Source organism: Anolis sagrei, chromosome Y (genome assembly GCF_037176765.1).
Source record: "Anolis sagrei isolate rAnoSag1 chromosome Y, rAnoSag1.mat, whole genome shotgun sequence".
NCBI lineage: Eukaryota > Metazoa > Chordata > Lepidosauria > Squamata > Dactyloidae > Anolis > Anolis sagrei.
The window spans coordinates 25,629,989-25,653,131 of NC_090035.1; positions in this window are offsets into that span (position 1 = coordinate 25,629,989).

Below are 23,143 nucleotides of genomic sequence, written 5' to 3' on the forward strand. Positions count from 1 at the left end.
GCAGGTTACAAACCAGTGGAGAAACAGTAAGGATTTATTCCCCTTGGCCAATGTGGGCAGGAGACCGAAAATGGGCCTGTTTTTCTGTGGCAGCAGGTTACAAGACAGTGGAGAATCAGTAAGGATTTCTTCCCCTTGGCCAATGTTGGCAAGAGACAGCTAATGTTCCTCTTTTGTTGCAGCAGGTTACAAAACAGTGGAGAAACAGTAAGGGTTTGGTCCCCTTGGCAAAAGCTGGCAGGAGACAGCAAATGGGCCTCTTTTCTGTGGCAGCAGGTTACAAACCAGTGGAGAAACAGTAAGGATTTATGCCCCTTGGCCAATGTTGGCAGGAGACCGAAAATTGGCCATTTTTTGTGGCAGCAGGTTACAAAACAGTGGAGAAACATTGTTTGGTCCCTTTGCCCAAAGTTGGCAAGAGACAGCTAATGTGCCCTTTTTTGTGGCAGCAGGTTACAAAACAGTGGAGAAACAGTAAGGGTTTGGTCCCCTTGGTTAAATTTGGAAGGAGACAGCAAATGGTCCCCTTTTTTGTGGCAGCAGATTACAAAACAATGGGGAATCAGTAAGGATGTATTCCCCTGGGCCAAAGTTGGCAAGAGACAGGAAATTGGCCTTTTTTTTGTGGCAGTAGGTTGCAAAACAGTATAGAAACTGTAAGGGTTTATTCCCCTTGGCCAATGTGGGCAAGAGACAGGTAACTGGCCTTTTTTGTGGCAGTAGGTTGCAAAACAGTGGAGAAACTGTAAGGGTTTATTCGCCTTGGCCAATCTTGGCAAGAGACAGAAAATGGGCCTTTTTTGTGGCAGTAGGTTACAAAACAGTGGAGAAACAGTAAGGGTTTGGTCCCCTTGGTTAAATTTGGAAGGAGACAGCAAATGGTCCTCTTTTTTGTGGCAGCAGGTTACAAAACAGTGGGGAAACAATAAGGATTTATTCCCCTTGGCCAATGTTGGCAAGAGACAGCTAATATTCCTCTTTTGTGGCAGCAGGTTGCAAAACAGTGGTGAAACGGTAAGGGTTTGGTCCCCTTGGCAAAAGCTGGCAGGAGACAGCAAATGGGCCTCTTTTCTATGGCAGCAGGTTACAAACCAGTGGAGAAACAGTAAGGATTTATTCCCCTTGGCCAATGTTGGCAGGAGACCGAAAATGGGCCTGTTTTTTGTGGCAGCAGGTTACAAGAGAGTGGAGAATCAGTAAGGATTTATTCCCCTTGGCCAATGTTGGCAAGAGACAGCTAATGTTCCTCTTTTGTTGCAGCAGGTTACAAAACAGTGGAGAAACAGTAAGGGTTTGGTCCCCTTGGCAAAGGCTGGCAGGAGACAGCAAATGGGCCTCTTTTCTGTGGCAGCAGGTTACAAACCAGTGGAGAAACAGTAAGGATTTATTCCCCTTGGCCAGTGTTGGCAGGAGACCGAAAATGGGCCTGTTTTTTGTGGCAGCAGGTTACAAGACAGTGGACAATCAGTAAGGATTTATTCCCCTTGGCCAATGTTGGCAAGAGACAGCTAATGTTCCTCTTTTGTTGCAGCAGGTTACAAAACAGTGGAGAAACAGTAAGGGTTAATTCCCCTTGGCCAAAGTGGGCAGGAGATAGCAAAAGGGCCTTTTTTTGTGGCAGCAGGTTACAAAACAGCGGTGAAACTGTAAGGGTTTATTCCACTTTCCCAAAATTGAAAGGAGATAGAAAATGGGCCTTTTTTGTAGCAGCAGGTTACAAAACAGTGGGGAAAAATTAAGGATTTATACCCTTGGCCAAAGTTGGAAGGAGACAGCAAATGTTCCTTTTTTTCTGGCAGCAGGTTACAAAACAGTGGAGAAACAGTAAGGGTTTGGTCCCCTAGCCCAAAGTTGGCAGGAGACAGCAAATTGTCCTCTATTTGTGGCTGCAGGTTACAAAACAGTGGTGAATCACTAAGGGTTAATTCCCCTTGGCCAAAGTTGGCAAGAGACAGAAAATTGGCCTTTTTTTGTGGCAGCAGGTTACAAAACAGTGTAGAAACATTGTTTGGTCCCTTTGCCCAAAGTTGGCAAGAGACAGCTAATGTGCCCTTTTTTGTGGCAGCAGGTTACAAAACAGTGGAGAAACAGTAAGGGTTTGGTCCCCTTGGTTAAATTTGGAAGGAGACAGCAAATGGTCCTCTTTTTTGTGGCAGCAGGTTACAAAACAGTGGGGAATCAGTAAGGATTTATTCCCCTTTTCCAATGTTGGCAAGAGACAGGAAATTGGCCTTTTTTTGTGGCAGTACGTTGCAAAACAGTGGAGAAACTGTAAGGGTTTATTCCCCTTGGCCAATCTTGGCAAGAGACAGGACACTGGCCTTTTTTTGTGGCAGTAGGTTCCAAAACAGTGGGGAAACAATAAGGATTTATTCCCCTTGGCCAATGTTGGCAAGAGACAGCGAATATTCCTCTTTTGTGGCAGCAGGTTACAAAACAGTGGTGAAACGGTAAGGGTTTGGTCCCCTTGGCAAAAGCTGGCAGGAGACAGCAAATGGGCCTCTTTTCTGTGGCAGCAGGTTACAAACCAGTGGAGAAACAGTAAGGATGTATTCCCCTTGGCCAATGTTGGCAGGAGACCGAAAATGGGCCTGTTTTTTTGTGGCAGCAGGTTACAAGACAGTGGAGAATCAGTAAGGATTTCTTCCCCTTGGCCAATGTTGGCAAGAGACAGCTAATGTTCCTCTTTTGTTGCAGTAGGTTACAAAACAGTGGAGAAACAGTAAGGGTTTGGTCCCCTTGGCAAAAGCTGACAGGAGAGAGCAAATGGGCCTCTTTTCTTTGGCAGTAGGTTACAAACCAGTGGAGAAACAGTAAGGATTTATGCCCCTTGGCCAATGTTGGCAGGAGACCGAAAATTGGCCATTTTTTGTGGCAGCAGGTTACAAAACAGTGGAGAAACATTGTTTGGTCCCTTTGCCCAAAGTTGGCAAGAGACAGCTAATGTGCCCTTTTTTGTGGCAGCAGGTTACAAAACAGTGGAGAAACAGTAAGGTTTGGTCCCCTTGGTTAAATTTGGAAGGAGACAGCAAATGGTCCCCTTTTTTGTGGCAGCAGATTACAAAACAGTGGGGAATCAGTAAGGATGTATTCCCCTGGGCCAAAGTTGGCAAGAGACAGGAAATTGGCCTTTTTTTGTGGCAGTAGGTTGCAAAACAGTGGAGAAACTGTAAGGGTTTATTCCCCTTGGCCAATGTTGGCAAGAGACAGGAAACTGGCCTTTTTTGTGGCAGTAGGTTGCAAAACAGTGGAGAAACTGTAAGGGTTTATTCCCCTTGGCCAATCTTGGCAAGAGACAGAAAATGGGCCTTTTTGTGGCAGTAGGTTACAAAACAGTGGAGAAACAGTAAGGATTTGGTCCCCTTGGTTAAATTTGGAAGGAGACAGCAAATGGTCCTCTTTTTTGTGGCAGCAGGTTACAAAACAGTGGGGAAACAATAAGGATTTATTCCCCTTGGCCAATGTTGGCAAGAGACAGGAAATTGGCCTTTTTTTGTGGCAGTAGGTTACAAAACAGTGGAGAATCAGTAAGGATTTATTCCCCTTGGCCAATGTTGGCAAGAGACAGCTAATATTCCTTTTTTGTTGCAGCAGGTTACAAACCAGTGGAGAAACAGTAAGGATTTATTCCCCTTGGCCAGTGTTGGCAGGCGACCGAAAATGGGCCTGTTTTTTGTGGCAGCAGGTTACAAGACAGTGGAGAATCAGTAAGGATTTATTCCCCTTGGCCAATGTTGGCAAGAGACAGCTAATGTTCCCCTTTTGTTGCAGCAGGTTACAAAACAGTGGAGAAACAGTAAGGGTTAATTCCCCTTGGCCAAAGTTGGCAGGAGATAGCAAAAGGGCCTTTTTTTTGTGGCAGCAGGTTACAAAACAGCGGTGAAACTGTAAGGGTTTATTCCACTTTGCCAAAATTGAAAGGAGATAGAAAATGGGCCTTTTTTGTAGCAGCAGGTTACAAAACAGTGGGGAAACATTAAGGATTTATTCCCCTTGGCCAAAGTTGGAAGGAGACAGCAAATGTTCCTTTTTTTGTGGCAGCAGGTTACAAAACAGTGGAGAAACAATAAGGGTTTGGTCCCCTAGCCCAAAGTTGGCAAGAAACAGAAAATTGGCCTTATTTTGTGGCATCAGGTTACAAAACAGTGTAGAAACATTGTTTGGTCCCTTTGCCCAAAGTTGGCAAGAGACAGCTAATGTGCCCTTTTTTGTGGCAGCAGGTTACAAAACAGTGGAGAAACAGTAAGGGTTTGGTCCCCTTGGTTAAATTTGGAAGGAGACAGCAAATGGTCCTCTTTTTTGTGGCAGCAGGTTACAAAACAGTGGGGAAACAGTAAGGATTTATTCCCCTTTTCCAATGTTGGCAAGAGACAGGAAATTGGCCTTTTTTTGTGGCAGTACGTTGCAAAACAGTGGAGAAACTGTAAGGGTTTATTCCCCTTGGCCAATCTTGGCAAGAGACAGAAAATGGGCCTTTTTTGTGGCAGTAGGTTACAAAACAGTGGAGAATCAGTAAGAATTTATTCCCCTTGGCCAATGTTGGCAAGAGACAGCTAATATTCCTCTTTTGTTGCAGCAGGTTACAAAACAGTGGAGAAACAGTAAGGGTTTGGTCCCCTTGGCCAATGTTGGCAAGAGACAGCTAATGTTCCTCTTTTGTTGCAGCAGGTTACAAAACAGTGGTGAATCAGTAAGGGTTAATTCCCCTTGGCCAAAGTTGGCAAGAGACAGAAAATGGGCCTTTTTTGTGGCAGCAGGTTATAAAACAGTGTACAAACATTGTTTGGTCCCCTTGCCCAAAGTTGGCAAGAGACAGCTAATGTGCCCTTTTTTGTGGCAGTAGCTTACAAAACAGTGGAGAAACAGTAAGGATTTATTCCCCTTGGCAAAAGTTGGCAAGAGACAGCAAATGGGCTTTTTTTTTTGTGGCAGCAGGTTACAAAACCGTGGTGAAACGGTAAGGGTTTATTCCCCTTGTCCAAAATTGGAAGGAGAGAGCAAGTAACCTTTTTTTGTCGGAGCAGGTTACAAAACAGTGGAGAAACAGTAAGGATTTAGTCCCCTTGGCCAAAGTTGGCAAGAGACAGCAAATGGGCCTTTTTTTTGTGGCAGCAGGTTACAAAACAGTGGTGAAACGGTAAGGGTTTATTCCCCTTGTCAAAAATCGGAAGGGGAAAGCAAGTGGGCCTTTTTTGTGGCAGCAGGTTACAAAACAGTGGGGAAACATTAAGGATTTATTCCCCTTGGCCAAAGTTGGCAGGAGACAGCAAATGGGCCTCTATTTGTGGCTGCAGGTTACAAAACAGTGGTGAATCAGTAAGGGTTAATTCCCCTTGGCCAAAGTTGGCAAGAGACAGAAAACGGGCCTTTTTTTGTGGCAGCAGGTTACAAAACAGTGTAGAAACATTGTTTGGTCCCCTTGCCCAAAGTTGGCAAGAGACAGCTAATGTGCCCTTTTTTGTGGCAGCAGGTTACAAAATAGTGGAGAAACAGTAAGGGTTTGGTGCCCTTGGTTAGATTTGGAAGGAGACAGCAAATGGTCCTCTTTTTTGTGGCAGCAGGTTACAAAACAGTGGGGAAACAGTAAGGATTTATTCCCCTTGGCCAAAGTTGGCAAGAGACAGCAAATGGGCCTTTTTTTTTGTGGCAGCAGGTTACAAAACAGTGTAGAAACATTGTTTGGTCCCTTTGCCCAAAGTTGGCAATCAACAGCTAATGTGCCCTTTTTTGTGGCAGCAGGTTAAAAAACAGTGGAGAAACAGTAAGGGTTTTGTCCCCTTGGTTAAATTTGGAAGGAGACAGCAAATGGTCCTCTTTTTTTTGGCAGCAGGTTACAAAACAGTGGGGAAACAGTAAGGATTTATTCCCCTTGGCCAAAGTTGGCAAGAGACAGCAAATGGCCCTTTTTTTTGTGGCAGCAGGTTACAAAACAGTGGTGAAACGGTAAGGGTTTATTCCCCTTGTCCAAAATTGTAAGGAGACAGCAAATGGGCCTTTTTTTGTGGCAGCGGGTTACAAAACAGTGGGGAAACATTAAGGATTTATTCCCCTTGGCCAAAGTTGGCAGGAGACAGCAAATGTGCCTTTTTTTGTGGCAGCAGGTTACAAAACAGTGGAGAAACAGTAAGGGTTTATTCCCCTTGGCCAATGTTGGCAAGACAGCTAATGTGCCCTTTTTTGTGGCAGCAGGTTAAAAAACAGTGGAGAAACAGTAAGGGTTTAGTCCGCTTGGTTAAATTTGGAAGGAGGCAGCAAATGGTCCTCTTTTTTGTGGCAGCAGGTTACAAAACAGTGGGGAAACAGTAAGGATTTTTTCCCCTTGGCCAAAGTTAGCAAGAGACAGCAAATGGGCCTTTTTTTTTTGTGGCAGCAGGTTACAAAACAGTGGTGAAACGGTAAGGGTTTATTCCCCTTGTCCAAAATTGGAAAGAGACAGCAAGTGGGCCTTTTTTTTGTGGCAGCAGGTTAAAAAACAGTGGAGAATCAGTAAGGGTTAATTCCCCTTGGCGAATGTTGGCAGGAAACTGAAAATGGGCCTCTTTTTTGTGGCAGCAGGTTACAAAACAGTGGAGAATCAGGAGGGATTTATTCCCCTTGGCCAATGTTGGCAAGACAGTTAATGTTCCTCTTTTGTGGCAGGAGGTTACAAAACAGTGGAGAAACAGTAAGGGTTTGGTCCCCTTGGTTAAATTTGGAAGGAGACAGCAAATGGTCCTCTTTTTTGTGGCAGCAGGTTACAAAACAGTGGGGAAACAGTAAAGATTTATTCCCCTTGGCCAAAGTTGGCAGGAGATAGCAAATGTGCCTTTTTTTGTGGCAGCAGGTTACAAAACAGTGGTGAATCAGTAAGGGTTAATTCCCCTTGGCCAAAATTGGCAGGAGACAGCAAATGGGCCTCTATTTGTGGCTGCAGGTTACAAAACAGTGGTGAATCAGTAAGGGTTAATTCCCCTTGGCCAAAGTTGGCCAAGAGACAGAAAATGGGCCCTTTTTGTGGCAGCAGGTTACAAAACAGTGTAGAAACATTGTTTGGTCCCCTTCCCAAAGTTGGCAAGAGACAGCTAATGTGCCCTTTTTTGTGGCAGTCGGTTACAAAACAGTGGAGAAACAGTAAGGGTTTGGTCCCCTTGGTTAAATTTGGAAGGAGACAGCAAATGGTCCTCTTTTTTGTGGCAGCAGGTTACAAAATAGTGGGGAAACTGTAAGGTTTTATTCCCCTTGGCCAAAGCTGGCAAGAGATAGCAAATGGGCCTTTTTTTGTGGCAGCAGGTTACAAAACAGTGGGGAAACAGTAAAGATTTATTCCCCATGGCCAATGTTGGCAGGAGACAGCAAATGTGACTTTTTTTGTGGCAGCAGGTTACAAAGCAGTGGTGAAACAGTAAGGGTTAATTCGCCTTGGCCCAAATTGGCAGGAGACAGCAAATGGGCCTCTATTTGTGGCTGCAGGTTACAAAACAGTGGTGAATCAGTAAGGGTTAATTCCCCTTGGCCAAAGTTGGCCGAGAGACAGAAAATGGGCCTTTTTTTTGTGGCAGCAGGTTACAAAACAGTGTAGAAACATTGTTTGGTCCCCTTGCCCAAAGTTGGCAAGGGACAGCTAATGTGCCCTTTTTTGTGGCAGTAGGTTACAAAACAGTGGAGAAACGGTAAGGGTTTATTCCCCTTGGCCAAAGTTGGAAGGAGACAGCAAATGTGCCTTTTTTTGTGGCAGCAGGTTACAAAACAGTGGGGAAACATTCAGGATTTATTCCCCTTGGCCAATGTTGGCAGGAGATAGCAAATGTGCCTTTTTTTTGTGGCAGCAGGTTACAAAACAGTGGGGAAACAGTAAAGATTTATTCCCCTTGGCCAAAGTTGGCAGGAGATAGCAAATGTGCCTTTTTTGTGACAGCAGGTTACAAAACAGTGGTGAAACAGTAAGGGTTAATTCCCCTTGGCCAAAATTGGCAGGAGACAGCAAATGGGCCTCTGTTTGTAGCTGCAGGTTACAAAACAGTGGTGAATCAGTAAGGGTTAATTCCCCTTGGCCAAAGTTGGCCGAGAGACAGAAAATGGGCCCTTTTTTGTGGGAGCAGGTTACAAAACAGTGTAGAAACATTGTTTGGTCCCCTTGCCCAAAGTTGGCAAGAGACAGCTATTGTGCCATTTTTTGTGGCAGCAGGTAACAAAACAGTGGAGAAACAGTAAGGGTTTGGTGCCCTTGGTTAAATTTGGAAGGAGACAGCAAATGGTCCTTTTTTTGTGGCAGCAGGTTACAAAACAGTGGGGAAACATTAAGGATTTATTCCCCTTGGTCAAAGTTGGCAGGAGACAGCAAATGTGCCTTTTTTTGTGGCAGCAGGTTACAAAACAGCGGAGAAACAGTAAGGGTTTCGTCCCCTTGGCCAAAATTGGCAGGAGACAGCAAATGGGCCTCTATTTGTGGCTGCAGGTTACAAAACAGTGGTGAACCAGTAAGGTTTAATTCCCCTTGGCCAAAGTTGGCAAGGGACAGAAAATTGGTCTTTTTTTTTTTTTGTGGCAGCAGGTTACAAAACAGTGTAGAAACATTGTTTGGTCCCTTTGCCCAAAGTTGGCAATCAACAGCTAATGTGCCCTTTTTTGTGGCAGCAGGTTAAAAAACAGTGAAGAAACAGTAAGGGTTTGGTCCCCTTCGTTAAATTTGGAAGGAGACAGCAAATGGTCCTCTTTTTTGTGGCAGAAGGTTACAAAACAGTGGGGAAACAGTAAGGATTTATTCCCCTTGGCCAATGTTGGCAAGAGACAGGAAATGGGCCTTTTTTTGTGGCAGTAGGTTGCAAAACAGTGGAGAAACTGTAAGGGTTTATTTCCCTTAGCCAATCTTGGCAAGAGACAGAAAATGGGCATTTTTTGGTGGCAGGAGGTTACAAAACAGTGTAGAAACAGTGTTTGGTCCCCTTGCCCAAAGTTGGCAAGAGACAGCTAATGTGCCCTTTTTTGTGGCAGCAGGTTACAAAACATTGGAGAAACAGTAAGGGTTTGGTCCCCTTGGTTAAATTTGGAAGGAGACAGCAAATGGTCCTCTTTTTTGTGGCAGCAGGTTACAAAACAGTGGGGAAACAGTAAGGATTTATTCCCCTTGGCCAAAGTTAGCAAGAGACAGCAAATGGGCCTTTTTTTTGTGGCAGCAGGTTACAAAACAGTGGTGAAACGGTAAGGGTTTATTCCCCTTCTCCAAAATTGGAAAGAGACAGCAAGTGGGCCTTTTTTTGTGGCAGCAGGTTACAAAACAGTGGAGAATCAGTAAGGGTTAATTCCCCTTGGCGAATGTTGGCAGGAGACTGAAAATGGGCCTCTTTTTTGTGGCAGCAGGTTACAAAACAGTGGAGAATCAGGAGGGATTTATTCCCCTTGGCAATGTTGGCAAGACAGCTAATGTGTCCTTTTTTGTGGCAGCAGGTTAAAAAACAGTGGAGAAACAGTAAGGGTTTGGTCCCCTTGGTTAAATTTGGCAGGAGATAGCAAATGTGCCTTTTTTGTGGCAGCAGGTTACAAAACAGTGGTGAAACAGTAAGGGTTAATTCCCCTTGGCCAAAATTGGCAGGAGACAGCAAATGGGCCTCTGTTTGTAGCTGCAGGTTACAAAACAGTGTAGAAACATTGTTTGGTCCCTTTGCCCAAAGTTGGCAATCAACAGCTAATGTGCCCTTTTTTGTGGCAGCAGGTTAAAAAACAGTGGAGAAACAGTAAGGGTTTGGTCCCCTTCGTTAAATTTGGAAGGAGACAGCAAATGGTCCTCTTTTTTGTGGCAGAAGGTTACAAAACAGTGGGGAAACAGTAAGGATTTATTCCCCTTGGCCAATGTTGGCAAGAGACAGGAAATGGGCCTTTTTTTGTGGCAGTAGGTTGCAAAACAGTGGAGAAACTGTAAGGGTTTATTTCCCTTAGCCAATCTTGGCAAGAGACAGAAAATGGGCCTTTTTTGTGGCAGGAGGTTACAAAACAGTGTAGAAACAGTGTTTGGTCCCCTTGCCCAAAGTTGGCAAGAGACAGCTAATGTGCCCTTTTTTGTGGCAGCAGGTTACAAAACAGTGGAGAAACAGTAAGGGTTTGGTCCCCTTGGTTAAATTTGGAAGGAGACAGCAAATGGTCCTCTTTTTTGTGGCAGCAGGTTACAAAACAGTGGGGAAACAGTAAGGATTTATTCCCCTTGGCCAAAGTTAGCAAGAGATAGCAAATGGGCCTTTTTTTTGTGGCAGCAGGTTACAAAACAGTGGTGAAACGGTAAGGGTTTATTCCCCTTCTCCAAAATTGGAAAGAGACAGCAAGTGGGCCTTTTTTTGTGGCAGCAGGTTACAAAACAGTGGAGAATCAGTAAGGGTTAATTCCCCTTGGCGAATGTTGGCAGGAGACTGAAAATGGGCCTCTTTTTTGTGGCAGCAGGTTACAAAACAGTGGAGAATCAGGAGGGATTTATTCCCCTTGGCCAATGTTGGCAAGACAGCTAATGTGTCCTTTTTTGTGGCAGCAGGTTAAAAAACAGTGGAGAAACAGTAAGGGTTTGGTCCCCTTGGTTTAATTTGGCAGGAGATAGCAAATGTGCCTTTTTTGTGGCAGCAGGTTACAAAACAGTGGTGAAACAGTAAGGGTTAATTCCCCTTGGCCAAAATTGGCAGGAGACAGCAAATGGGCCTCTATTTGTGGCTGCAGGTTACAAAACAGTGGTGAATCAGTAAGGGTTAATTCCCCTTGGCCAAAGTTGGCCAGGAGACAGAAAATGGGCCCTTTTTTGGGGCAGCAGGTTACAAAACAGTGTAGAAACATTGTTTGGTCCCCTTCCCAAAGTTGGCAAGAGACAGCTAATGTGCCCTTTTTTGTGGCAGTAGGTTACAAAACAGTGGAGAAACGGTAAGGGTTTATTCCCCTTGGCCAAAGTTAGCAAGACCCAGCAAATGGGCCTTTTTTTTGTGGCAGCAGGTTACAAAACAGTGGTGAAACGGTAAGGGTTTATTCCCCTTGTCCAAAATTGGAAAGAGACAGCAAGTGGGCCTTTTTTTTGTGGCAGTAGGTTACAAAACAGTGGAGAATCAGTAAGGGTTAATTCCCCTTGGCGAATGTTGGCAGGAGACTCAAAATGGGCCTCTTTTTTGTGGCAGCAGCTTACAAAACAGTGGAGAATCCGGAGGGATTTATTCCCCTTGGCCAATGTTGGCAAGACAGTTAATGTTACTCTTTTGTGGCAGGAGGTTACAAAAGAGTGGAGAAACAGTAAAGATTTATTCCCCTTGGCCAAAGTTGGCAGGAGATAGCAAATGTGCCTTTTTTGTGGCAGCAGGTTACAAAACAGTGGTGAAACAATAAGGGTTAATTCCCCTTGGCCAAAGTTGGCCGAGAGACAGAAAATGGGCCCTTTTTTGTGGGAGCAGGTTACAAAACAGTGTAGAAACATTGTTTGGTCCCCTTGCCCAAAGTTGGCAAGAGACAGCTAATGTGCCATTTTTTGTGGCAGCAGGTAACAAAACAGTGGAGAAACAGTAAGGGTTTGGTGCCCTTGGTTAAATTTGGAAGGAGACAGCAAATGGTCCTTTTTTTGTGGCAGCAGGTTACAAAACAGTGGGGAAACAGTAAGGATTTATTCCCCTTGGCCAATGTTGGCAAGAGACAGGAAATGGGCCTTTTTTTGTGGCAGTAGGTTGCAAAACAGTGGAGAAACTGTAAGGGTTTATTTCCCTTAGCCAATCTTGGCAAGAGACAGAAAATGGGCCTTTTTTGTGGCAGGAGGTTACAAAACAGTGTAGAAACAGTGTTTGGTCCCCTTGCCCAAAGTTGGCAAGAGACAGCTAATGTGCCCTTTTTTGTGGCAGCAGGTTACAAAACATTGGAGAAACAGTAAGGGTTTGGTCCCCTTGGTTAAATTTGGAAGGAGACAGCAAATGGTCCTCTTTTTTGTGGCAGCAGGTTACAAAACAGTGGGGAAACAGTAAGGATTTATTCCCCTTGGCCAAAGTTAGCAAGAGATAGCAAATGGGCCTTTTTTTTGTGGCAGCAGGTTACAAAACAGTGGGGAAACAGTAAGGATTTATTCCCCTTGGCCAAAGTTAGCAAGAGACAGCAAATGGGCCTTTTTTTTGTGGCAGCAGGTTACAAAACAGTGGTGAAACGGTAAGGGTTTATTCCCCTTCTCCAAAATTGGAAAGAGACAGCAAGTGGGCCTTTTTTTGTGGCAGCAGGTTACAAAACAGTGGAGAATCAGTAAGGGTTAATTCCCCTTGGCGAATGTTGGCAGGAGACTGAAAATGGGCCTCTTTTTTGTGGCAGCAGGTTACAAAACAGTGGAGAATCAGGAGGGATTTATTCCCCTTGGCAATGTTGGCAAGACAGCTAATGTGTCCTTTTTTGTGGCAGCAGGTTAAAAAACAGTGGAGAAACAGTAAGGGTTTGGTCCCCTTGGTTAAATTTGGCAGGAGATAGCAAATGTGCCTTTTTTGTGGCAGCAGGTTACAAAACAGTGGTGAAACAGTAAGGGTTAATTCCCCTTGGCCAAAATTGGCAGGAGACAGCAAATGGGCCTCTGTTTGTAGCTGCAGGTTACAAAACAGTGTAGAAACATTGTTTGGTCCCTTTGCCCAAAGTTGGCAATCAACAGCTAATGTGCCCTTTTTTGTGGCAGCAGGTTAAAAAACAGTGGAGAAACAGTAAGGGTTTGGTCCCCTTCGTTAAATTTGGAAGGAGACAGCAAATGGTCCTCTTTTTTGTGGCAGAAGGTTACAAAACAGTGGGGAAACAGTAAGGATTTATTCCCCTTGGCCAATGTTGGCAAGAGACAGGAAATGGGCCTTTTTTTGTGGCAGTAGGTTGCAAAACAGTGGAGAAACTGTAAGGGTTTATTTCCCTTAGCCAATCTTGGCAAGAGACAGAAAATGGGCCTTTTTTGTGGCAGGAGGTTACAAAACAGTGTAGAAACAGTGTTTGGTCCCCTTGCCCAAAGTTGGCAAGAGACAGCTAATGTGCCCTTTTTTGTGGCAGCAGGTTACAAAACAGTGGAGAAACAGTAAGGGTTTGGTCCCCTTGGTTAAATTTGGAAGGAGACAGCAAATGGTCCTCTTTTTTGTGGCAGCAGGTTACAAAACAGTGGGGAAACAGTAAGGATTTATTCCCCTTGGCCAAAGTTAGCAAGAGATATCAAATGGGCCTTTTTTTTGTGGCAGCAGGTTACAAAACAGTGGTGAAACGGTAAGGGTTTATTCCCCTTCTCCAAAATTGGAAAGAGACAGCAAGTGGGCCTTTTTTTGTGGCAGCAGGTTACAAAACAGTGGAGAATCAGTAAGGGTTAATTCCCCTTGGCGAATGTTGGCAGGAGACTGAAAATGGGCCTCTTTTTTGTGGCAGCAGGTTACAAAACAGTGGAGAATCAGGAGGGATTTATTCCCCTTGGCCAATGTTGGCAAGACAGCTAATGTGTCCTTTTTTGTGGCAGCAGGTTAAAAAACAGTGGAGAAACAGTAAGGGTTTGGTCCCCTTGGTTTAATTTGGCAGGAGATAGCAAATGTGCCTTTTTTGTGGCAGCAGGTTACAAAACAGTGGTGAAACAGTAAGGGTTAATTCCCCTTGGCCAAAATTGGCAGGAGACAGCAAATGGGCCTCTATTTGTGGCTGCAGGTTACAAAACAGTGGTGAATCAGTAAGGGTTAATTCCCCTTGGCCAAAGTTGGCCAGGAGACAGAAAATGGGCCCTTTTTTGGGGCAGCAGGTTACAAAACAGTGTAGAAACATTGTTTGGTCCCCTTCCCAAAGTTGGCAAGAGACAGCTAATGTGCCCTTTTTTGTGGCAGTAGGTTACAAAACAGTGGAGAAACGGTAAGGGTTTATTCCCCTTGGCCAAAGTTAGCAAGACCCAGCAAATGGGCCTTTTTTTTGTGGCAGCAGGTTACAAAACAGTGGTGAAACGGTAAGGGTTTATTCCCCTTGTCCAAAATTGGAAAGAGACAGCAAGTGGGCCTTTTTTTTGTGGCAGTAGGTTACAAAACAGTGGAGAATCAGTAAGGGTTAATTCCCCTTGGCGAATGTTGGCAGGAGACTCAAAATGGGCCTCTTTTTTGTGGCAGCAGCTTACAAAACAGTGGAGAATCCGGAGGGATTTATTCCCCTTGGCCAATGTTGGCAAGACAGTTAATGTTACTCTTTTGTGGCAGGAGGTTACAAAAGAGTGGAGAAACAGTAAAGATTTATTCCCCTTGGCCAAAGTTGGCAGGAGATAGCAAATGTGCCTTTTTTGTGGCAGCAGGTTACAAAACAGTGGTGAAACAATAAGGGTTAATTCCCCTTGGCCAAAGTTGGCCGAGAGACAGAAAATGGGCCCTTTTTTGTGGGAGCAGGTTACAAAACAGTGTAGAAACATTGTTTGGTCCCCTTGCCCAAAGTTGGCAAGAGACAGCTAATGTGCCATTTTTTGTGGCAGCAGGTAACAAAACAGTGGAGAAACAGTAAGGGTTTGGTGCCCTTGGTTAAATTTGGAAGGAGACAGCAAATGGTCCTTTTTTTGTGGCAGCAGGTTACAAAACAGTGGGGAAACATTAAGGATTTATTCCCCTTGGCCAAAGTTGGCAGGAGACAGCAAATGTGCCTTTTTTTGTGGCAGCAGGTTACAAAACAGCGGAGAAACAGTAAGGGTTTCGTCCCCTTGGCCAAAATTGGCAGGAGACAGCAAATGGGCCTCTATTTGTGGCTGCAGGTTACAAAACAGTGGTGAACCAGTAAGGTTTAATTCCCCTTGGCCAAAGTTGGCAAGGGACAGAAAAGTGGTCTTTTTTTTTTTTTTTGTGGCAGCAGGTTACAAAACAGTGTAGAAACATTGTTTGGTCCCTTTGCCCAAAGTTGGCAATCAACAGCTAATGTGCCCTTTTTTGTGGCAGCAGGTTAAAAAACAGTGGAGAAACAGTAAGGGTTTGGTCCCCTTCGTTAAATTTGGAAGGAGACAGCAAATGGTCCTCTTTTTTGTGGCAGAAGGTTACAAAACAGTGGGGAAACAGTAAGGATTTATTCCCCTTGGCCAATGTTGGCAAGAGACAGGAAATGGGCCTTTTTTTGTGGCAGTAGGTTGCAAAACAGTGGAGAAACTGTAAGGGTTTATTTCCCTTAGCCAATCTTGGCAAGAGACAGAAAATGGGCCTTTTTTGTGGCAGGAGGTTACAAAACAGTGTAGAAACAGTGTTTGGTCCCCTTGCCCAAAGTTGGCAAGAGACAGCTAATGTGCCCTTTTTTGTGGCAGCAGGTTACAAAACATTGGAGAAACAGTAAGGGTTTGGTCCCCTTGGTTAAATTTGGAAGGAGACAGCAAATGGTCCTCTTTTTTGTGGCAGCAGGTTACAAAACAGTGGGGAAACAGTAAGGATTTATTCCCCTTGGCCAAAGTTAGCAAGAGATAGCAAATGGGCCTTTTTTTTGTGGCAGCAGGTTACAAAACAGTGGTGAAACGGTAAGGGTTTATTCCCCTTCTCCAAAATTGGAAAGAGACAGCAAGTGGGCCTTTTTTTGTGGCAGCAGGTTACAAAACAGTGGAGAATCAGTAAGGGTTAATTCCCCTTGGCGAATGTTGGCAGGAGACTGAAAATGGGCCTCTTTTTTGTGGCAGCAGGTTACAAAACAGTGGAGAATCAGGAGGGATTTATTCCCCTTGGCCAATGTTGGCAAGACAGCTAATGTGTCCTTTTTTGTGGCAGCAGGTTAAAAAACAGTGGAGAAACAGTAAGGGTTTGGTCCCCTTGGTTTAATTTGGCAGGAGATAGCAAATGTGCCTTTTTTGTGGCAGCAGGTTACAAAACAGTGGTGAAACAGTAAGGGTTAATTCCCCTTGGCCAAAATTGGCAGGAGACAGCAAATGGGCCTCTATTTGTGGCTGCAGGTTACAAAACAGTGGTGAATCAGTAAGGGTTAATTCCCCTTGGCCAAAGTTGGCCAGGAGACAGAAAATGGGCCCTTTTTTGGGGCAGCAGGTTACAAAACAGTGTAGAAACATTGTTTGGTCCCCTTCCAAAGTTGGCAAGAGACAGCTAATGTGCCCTTTTTTGTGGCAGTAGGTTACAAAACAGTGGAGAAACGGTAAGGGTTTATTCCCCTTGGCCAAAGTTAGCAAGACCCAGCAAATGGGCCTTTTTTTTGTGGCAGCAGGTTACAAAACAGTGGTGAAACGGTAAGGGTTTATTCCCCTTGTCCAAAATTGGAAAGAGACAGCAAGTGGGCCTTTTTTTTGTGGCAGTAGGTTACAAAACAGTGGAGAATCAGTAAGGGTTAATTCCCCTTGGCGAATGTTGGCAGGAGACTCAAAATGGGCCTCTTTTTTGTGGCAGCAGCTTACAAAACAGTGGAGAATCCGGAGGGATTTATTCCCCTTGGCCAATGTTGGCAAGACAGTTAATGTTACTCTTTTGTGGCAGGAGGTTACAAAAGAGTGGAGAAACAGTAAAGATTTATTCCCCTTGGCCAAAGTTGGCAGGAGATAGCAAATGTGCCTTTTTTTGTGGCAGCAGGTTACAAAACAGTGGTGAAACAGTAAGGGTTAATTCCCCTTGGCCAAAATTGGCAGGAGACAGCAAATGGGCCTCTATTTGTGGCTGCAGGTTACAAAACAGTGGTGAATCAGTAAGGGTTAATTCCCCTTGGCCAAAGTTGGCCAAGAGACAGAAAATGGGCCCTTTTTTGGGGCAGCAGGTTACAAAACAGTGTAGAAACATTGTTTGGTCCCCTTCCCAAAGTTGGCAAGAGACAGCTAATGTGCCCTTTTTTGTGGCAGTAGGTTACAAAACAGTGGAGAAACAGTAAGGGTTTGGTCCCCTTGGTTAAATTTGGAAGGAGACAGCAAATGGTCCTCTTTTTTGTGGCAGCAGGTTACAAAATAGTGGGGAAACTGTAAGGATTTATTCCCCTTGGCCAAAGTTGGCAAGAGATAGCAAATGGGCCTTTTTTTTGTGGCAGCAGGTTACAAAACAGTGGGGAAATAGTAAAGATTTATTCCCCTTGGCCAATGTTGGCAGGAGACAGCAAATGTGCCTTTTTTTGTGGCAGCAGGTTACAAAGCAGTGGTGCAACAGTAAGGGTTAATTCCCCTTGGCCAAAGTTGGCAGGAGACAGCAAATGGGCCTCTATTTGTGGCTGCAGGTTACAAAACAGTGGTGAATCACTAAGGGTTAATTCCCCTTGGCCAAAGTTGGCCGAGAGACAGAAAATGGGCCTTTTTTTGTGGCAGCAGGTTACAAAACAGTGTAGAAACATTGTTTGGTCCCCTTGCCCAAAGTTAACAAGGGACAGCTAATGTGCCCTTTTTTGTGGCAGCAGGTTACAAAGCAGTGGTGAAACAGTAAGGGTTAATTCCCCTTGGCCCAAATTGGCAGGAGACAGCAAATGGGCCTCTATTTGTGGCTGCAGGTTACAAAACAGTGGTGAAACAGTAAGGGTTAATTCCCCTTGGCCAAAGTTGGCCGAGAGACAGAAAATGGGCCTTTTTTTGTGGCAGCAGGTTACAAAACAGTGTAGAAACATTGTTTGGTCCCCTTGCCCAAAGTTGGCAAGGGACAGCTAATGTGCCCTTTTTTGTGGCAGTTGGTTACAAAACAGTGGAGAAACGGTAAGGGTTTATTCCCCTTGGCCAAAGTTGGAAGGAGATAGCAAATGTGCCTTTTTTTGTGGCAGCAGGTTACAAAACAGTGGGGAAACATTCAGGATTTATTCCCCTTGGCCAATGTTGGCAGGAGATAGCAAATGTGCCTTTTTTTGTGGCAGCAGGTTACAAAACAGTGGGGAAACAGTAAAGATTTATTCCCCTTGGCCAAAGTTGGCAGGAGATAGCAAATGTGCCTTTTTTTGTGGCAGCAGGTTACAAAACAGTGGTGAAACAGTAAGGGTTTGGTCCCCTTGGTTAAATTTGGAAGGAGACAGCAAATGGTCCTCTTTTTTGTGGCAGCAGGTTACAAAACAGTGGGGAAACAGTAAAGATTTATTCCCCTTGGCCAAAGTTGGCAGGAGATAGCAAATGTGCCTTCTTTTGTGGCAGCAGGTTACAAAACAGTGGTGAAACAGTAAGGGTTAATTCCCCTTGGCCAAAATTGGCAGGAGACAGCAAATGGGCCTCTATTTGTGGCTGCAGGTTACAAAACAGTGGTGAATCAGTAAGGGTTAATTCCCCTTGGCCAAAGTTGGCCAAGAGACAGAAAATGGGCCCTTTTTTGGGGCAGCAGGTTACAAAACAGTGTAGAAACATTGTTTGGTCCCCTTCCCAAAGTTGGCAAGAGACAGCTAATGTGCCCTTTTTTGTGGCAGTAGGTTACAAAACAGTGGAGAAACAGTAAGGGTTTGGTCCCCTTGGTTAAATTTGGAAGGAGACAGCAAATGGTCCTCTTTTTTGTGGCAGCAGGTTACAAAATAGTGGGGAAACTGTAAGGATTTATTCCCCTTGGCCAAAGTTGGCAAGAGATAGCAAATGGGCCTTTTTTTTGTGGCAGCAGGTTACAAAACAGTGGGGAAATAGTAAAGATTTATTCCCCTTGGCCAATGTTGGCAGGAGACAGCAAATGTGCCTTTTTTTGTGGCAGCAGGTTACAAAGCAGTGGTGAAACAGTAAGGGTTAATTCCCCTTGGCCAAAGTTGGCAGGAGACAGCAAATGGGCCTCTATTTGTGGCTGCAGGTTACAAAACAGTGGTGAATCACTAAGGGTTAATTCCCCTTGGCCAAAGTTGGCCGAGAGACAGAAAATGGGCCTTTTTTTGTGGCAGCAGGTTACAAAACAGTGTAGAAACATTGTTTGGTCCCCTTGCCCAAAGTTAACAAGGGACAGCTAATGTGCCCTTTTTTGTGGCAGCAGGTTACAAAGCAGTGGTGAAACAGTAAGGGTTAATTCCCCTTGGCCCAAATTGGCAGGAGACAGCAAATGGGCCTCTATTTGTGGCTGCAGGTTACAAAACAGTGGTGAATCAGTAAGGGTTAATTCCCCTTGGGCAAAGTTGGCCGAGAGACAGAAAATGGGCCTTTTTTTGTGGCAGCAGGTTACAAAACAGTGTAGAAACATTGTTTGGTCCCCTTGCCCAAAGTTGGCAAGGGACAGCTAATGTGCCCTTTTTTGTGGCAGTAGGTTACAAAACAGTGGAGAAACGGTAAGGGTTTATTCCCCTTGGCCAAAGTTGGAAGGAGACAGCAAATGTGCCTTTTTTTGTGGCAGCAGGTTACAAAACAGTGGGGAAACATTCAGGATTTATTCCCCTTGGCCAATGTTGGCAGGAGATAGCAAATGTGCCTTTTTTTGTGGCAGCAGGTTACAAAACAGTGGTGAAACAGTAAGGGTTAATTCCCCTTGGCCAAAATTGGCAGGAGACAGCAAATGGGCCTCTATTTGTGGCTGCAGGTTACAAAACAGTGGTGAATCAGTAAGGGTTAATTCCCCTTGGCCAAAGTTGGCCAGGAGACAGAAAATGGGCCCTTTTTTGGGGCAGCAGGTTACAAAACAGTGTAGAAACATTGTTTGGTCCCCTTCCCAAAGTTGGCAAGAGACAGCTAATGTGCCCTTTTTTGTGGCAGTAGGTTACAAAACAGTGGAGAAACAGTAAGGGTTTGGTCCCCTTGGTTAAATTTGGAAGGAGACAGCAAATGGTCCTCTTTTTTGTGGCAGCAGGTTACAAAATAGTGGGGAAACTGTAAGGATTTATTCCCCTTGGCCAAAGTTGGCAAGAGATAGCAAATGGGCCTTTTTTTTTGTGGCAGCAGGTTACAAAACAGTGGGGAAACAGTAAATATTTATTCCCCTTGGCCAATGTTGGCAGGAGACAGCAAATGTGACTTTTTTTGTGGCAGCAGGTTACAAAGCAGTGGTGAAACAGTAAAGGTTAATTCGCCTTGGCCCAAATTGGCAGGAGACAGCAAATGGGCCTCTATTCGTGGCTGCAGGTTACAAAACAGTGGTGAATCAGTAAGGGTTAATTCCCCTTGGCCAAAGTTGGCCGAGAGACAGAAAATGGGCCTTTTTTTGTGGCAGCAGGTTACAAAACAGTGTATTAACATTGTTTGGTCCCCTTGCCCAAAGTTGGCAAGGGACAGCTAATGTGCCCTTTTTTGTGGCAGTAGGTTACAAAACAGTGGAGAAACAGTAAGGGTTTGGTCCCCTTGGTTAAATTTGGAAGGAGACAGCAAATGCTCCTCTTTTTTGTGGCAGCAGGTTACAAAACAGTGGGGAAACAGTAAGGATTTATTCCCCTTGGCCAAAGTTGGAAGGAGACAGCAAATGTGCCTTTTTTTGTGGCAGCAGGTTACAAAACAGTGGGGAAACATTCAGGATTTATTCCCCTTGGCCAAAGTTGGCAAGTAACAGCAAATGTGCCTGTTTTTGTGGCAGCAGGTTACAAAACAGTGGTGAATGAGTAAGGGTTTATTCCCCTTGGCCAAAGTTGGCAAGAGACAGCAAATGTGCCTTTTTTTTGTGGCAGCAGGTTACAAAACATTGTAGAAACAGTGTTTGGTCCCCTTGCCCAAAGTTGGCAAGAGACAGCTAATGTGCCCTTTTTTGTGGCAGCAGGTTACAAAACAGTGGAGAAACAGTAAGGGTTTGGTCCCCTTGGTTAAATTTGGAAGGAGACAGCAAATGGTCCTCTTTTTTGTGGCAGCAGGTTACAAAACAGTGGGGAAACAGTAAGGATTTATTCCCCTTGGCCAAAGTTGGCAAGAGACAGCAAATGGGCCTTTTTTTTGTGGCAGCAGGTTACAAAACAGAGGTGAAACGGTAAGGGTTTATTCCCCTTGGCGAATGTTGGCAGGAGAACGAAAATGTGCCTCTTTTTTGTGGCAGCAGGTTACAAAACAGTGGAGAATCAGGAGGGATTTATTCCCCTTGGCCAATGTTGGCAAGACAGCTAATGTTCCTCTTTTGTGGCAGCAGGTTACAAAAGAGTGGAGAAACAGTAAGGGTTAATTCCCCTTGGCCAAAGTTGGCAAGAGACAGCAAATGGGCATTTTTTGTGGCAGCAGGTTACAAAACAGTGGTGAAACTGTAAGGGTTTATTCCTTTTGTCCAAAATTGGAAGGGGACAGCAAATGGGCTTTTTTTGTGGCAGCAGGTTACAAAACAGTGGGGAAACATTAAGGATTTATTCCCCTTGGCCAAAGTTGGCAGGAGACAGCAAATGTGCCTGTTTTTGTGGCAGCAGGTTACAAAACAGTGGTGAATCACTAAGGGTTTATTCCCCTTGGCCAAAGTTGGCAAGAGACAGAAAATGGGCCTTTTTTTTGTGGCAGCAGGTTACAAAACAGTGTAGAAACAGTGTTTGGTCCCCTTGCCCAAAGTTGGCAAGAGACAGCTAATGTGCCCTTTTTTGTGGCAGCAGGTTACAAAACAGTGGAGAAACAGTAAGGGTTTGGTCCCCTTGGTTAAATTTGGAAGGAGACAGCCAATGGTCCTCTTTTTTGTGGCAGCAGGTTACAAAACAGTGGGGAAACAGTAAAGATTTCTTCCCCTTGGCCAATGTTGGCAGGAGGTAGCAAATGTGCCTTTTTTTGTGGCAGCAGGTTACAAAACAGTGGTGAAACAGTAAGGGTTAATTCCCCTTGGCCAAAATTGGAAGGAGACAGCAAATGGGCCTCTATTTGTGGCTGCAGGTTACAAAAACTGGTGAATCAGTAAGGGTTAATTCCCCTTGGGCAAAGTTGGCCGAGAGACAGAAAATGGGCCTTTTTTTGTGGCAGCAGGTTACAAAACAGTGGAGAAACAATGTTTAGTCCCCTTGCCCAAAGTTGGCAAGAGACAGCTAATGTGCCCTTTTTTGTGGCAGCAGGTTACAAAACAGTGGAGAAACAGTAAGGGTTTGGTCCCCTTGGTTAAATTTGGCAGGAGATAGCAAATGTGCCTTTTTTTGTGACAGCAGGTTACAAAACAGTGGTGAAACAGTAAGGGTTAATTCCCCTTGGCCAAAATTGGCAGGAGACAGCAAATGGGTCTCTATTTGTGGCTGCAGGTTACAAAACAGTGGTGAATCAGTAAGGGTTAATTCCCCTTGGGCAAAGTTGGCCGAGAGACAGAAAATGGGCCTTTTTTTGTGGCAGCAGGTTACAAAACAGTAGGGAAACAGTAAAGATTTATTCCCCTTGGCCAATGTTGGCAGGAGACAGCAAATGTGCCTTTTTTGTGGCAGCAGGTTACAAAGCAGTGGTGAAACAGTAAGGGTTAATTCGCCTTGGCCCAAATTGGCAGGAGACAGCAAATGGGCCTCTATTTGTCGCTGCAGGTTACAAAAAAGGTTACAAAGCAGTGGTGAAACAGTAAGGGTTAATTCGCCTTGGCCCAAATTGGCAGGAGACAGCAAATGGGTCTCTATTTGTGGCTGCAGGTTACAAAACAGTGGTGAATCAGTAAGGGTTAATTCCCCTTGGGCAAAGTTGGCCGAGAGACAGAAAATGGGCCTTTTTTTGTGGCAGCAGGTTACAAAACAGTAGTCAAACAGTAAAGATTTATTCCCCTTGGCCAATGTTGGCAGGAGACAGCAAATGTGCCTTTTTTGTGGCAGCAGGTTACAAAGCAGTGGTGAAACAGTAAGGGTTAATTCGCCTTGGCCCAAATTGGCAGGAGACAGCAAATGGGCCTCTATTTGTCGCTGCAGGTTACAAAAAAGGTTACAAAGCAGTGGTGAAACAGTAAGGGTTAATTCGCCTTGGCCCAAATTGGCAGGAGACAGCAAATGGGCCTCTATTTGTGGCTGCAGGTTACAAAAAAGTGGTGAATCAGTAAGGGTTAATTCCCCTTGGCCAAAGTTGGCCGAGAGACAGAAAATGGGCCTTTTTTGTGGCAGAAGGTTACAAAACAGTGTATAAACATTGTTTGGTCCCCGTGCCCAAAGTTAACAAGGGACAGCTAATGTGCCCTTTTTTGTGGCAGCAGGTTACAAAACAGTGGAGAAACAGTAAGGGTTTGGTCCCCTTGGTTAAATTTGGAAGGAGACAGCAAATGGTCCTCCTTTTTTTGGCAGCAGGTTACAAAACAGTGGGGAAACAGTAAGGATTTATTCCCCTTGGCCAAAGTTGGCAAGATACAGCAAATGGGCCTTTTTTTTTGGCAGCAGCTTACAAAAGAGTGGAGAATCAGTAAGGGTTAATTCCCCTTGGCGAATGTTGGCAGGAGACCGAAAATGGGCCTCCTTTTTGTGGCAGCAG